We start from the raw sequence: 2,250 nt of genomic DNA, 5'->3' as shown, positions 1-2,250 counted from the left end.
TCTATTGCTTAGATACTCCCTTATCCACTGGAGCACCTTACCAGCTACACCTGCCTGTCTCTCCAGCTTATGTTCCAGCCTCTTATGCGGTACTGTGTCAAAGGCTTTCGACAATCCAAGAAAATGCAGTCCGCCCAGCCCTCTCTTTCTTGCTTAATTTGTCACCTGATCGTAGAATTCTGTCAAGCCTGTAAGGCAAGATTTACCTCCCTGAACCCATGTTGGCGATTTGTCACGAAGTCCCTTCTTCCAGATGTGTTACCAGGTTTTTTCTCACGATCTTCTCCATCACTTGCATGGTATACAAGTCAAGGACACTGGCCTATAGTTCAGTGCCTCTTGCCTGTCGCTCTTTTTGTATATTGGGACCACATTCGCCATCTTCCATATTTCTGGTAGGTCTCCGTCTCCAGTGACTTACTATACACTATGGAGAGTGGCAAGCAAAGTGCCTCTGCACACTCTTTCAGTACCCATGGTGAGATCCCATCTGGACCAACAACCTTCTAACATCCAGATCCAGCAGGTGTCTCTTGACCTCCTCTCTCGTAATTTCGAACTCTACCAAGGCCGCCTGGGTTACCTCCCTTTCTCCTAGCACAGTGACCTCACCTTGTTCTATTGTGAAGACCTCCTGGAACCTCTTGTTGAGTTCTTCACACACCTCTCTGTCATTCTCTGTATACCTGTCCTCGCCTGTTCGAAGTTTCAATACCTGTTCTTTCACTGTTGTTTTCCTTCTGATGTGACTGTGGAGTAGCTTTGGTTCGGTCTTGGCTTTGTTTGCTATATCATTTTCAAAACTTTTCTCTGCTTCTCTTCTCACCCTGACGTACTCATTCCTGGTTCTCTGGTATCTCTCTCTGCTTTCTGGTGTTCTGTTATTCCGGAAGTTCCTCACGCCCTTTTGTTCAGTTTCTTCGCTTCCATACATGCCCTATATACCATGGATTCTTCTGTTGCTTCTCGGATTTTTCCCTTTGGGCCGGGGTGAACCTGTTACTGCCTCTTGACACTTTTGGGTAACATAGTCCATCATGCCCTGTACAGACTTATTTCTGAGGTCTGTGTCCCAAGGTATTTCACTTAGGAAACTTCTCATCTGTTCATAATTCCCTTTCGATATGCCAGCCTTTTGATTCCTAGTTCTTTTTTGGGGGAGATAAGTCCTAGCTCTACCAGGTACTCAAAGTTCAATACACGGTGATCACTCATTCCCAAGGGCGCTTCCATCTTAACTTCCCTTACATCCCACTCATTTAGGGTAAATATCAAATCAAGCATTGCTGGTTCATCTTCTCCTCTCATTCTTGTTGGTTGTTTGATGTGCTGGCTTAGAAAGTTTCTTGTTGCCACGTCCAGCAGCTTAGCTCTCCATGTTTCTGGTCCTCCATGCGGGTCTCTGTTCTTCCAAACTATCTTCCCATGGTTGAAGTCTCCATAATTAGTCGTCCAGATCCATTCCTGCTAGCAACAGAAGCTGCTCTTTCTATTATGTTAATGGTGGCCATGTTGTTTCTATCATATTCCTGTCTGGGTCTTCTGTCATTTGGTGGTGGATATATATATGACTACGACTATAATTTTTTTCCCTCCATTGTTACAGTACCTGCTATGTAGTCACTGAAACCTTCACAGCCCTGAATATCCATCTCCTCAAAACCCCAGCCTTTTCTTACCAGCAGAGCTACACCACCCCCACCTCTTCCTTCCCTCTTTTCCTCATAACAAATAGTCCTGTGGGAACACTGCGTTTGTTATCGTTTTCGTGATCTTTGTTTCTGTGAGGGCTATTATGTCTGGGTTTTCCTCTAATACCAGTTCTCCAAGCTCATTTGCTTTATTTGTAATTCCATCTATGTTAGTGTACATCGCTTTGAGGCTCACTTTCTTCTGCCCTTCTCAAATCGCCTCCTTGGTGAGTGTTCTGCTGGTGGGGGAGGCTGTTCCATGGGTGTGAGGACCTGTGAGGTGGATAACAGGGTTTCAGAGGATACTGGGATGAGGGGCGGGGGATCCAGTGAAGGGGGAGGGACAGGGAGGGTATGGGGTGAAAGGGGAGGGAGGACGGGAAGGAAAGGGGGGGAGGGAGGACTCGGGAGGAGGGGGGGGTAGAAGGGTGGGGATTGGGTGGTGGGGGGAGGGAGTTTGGCTGAACATTTGAGTGGGGGCAGGGAGGGTTTGGGGTAGGGGGTTTTCTATGCAGAGGAGGGAGGCGGGGTTGTCCTCCCTTCTGGTGTTGCTGGGTAG

This window comes from Procambarus clarkii, chromosome 16, assembly GCF_040958095.1.
Source record: "Procambarus clarkii isolate CNS0578487 chromosome 16, FALCON_Pclarkii_2.0, whole genome shotgun sequence".
NCBI classification, from domain to species: Eukaryota; Metazoa; Arthropoda; class Malacostraca; order Decapoda; family Cambaridae; genus Procambarus; species Procambarus clarkii.
This window is presented reverse-complemented; position numbering follows the sequence as displayed.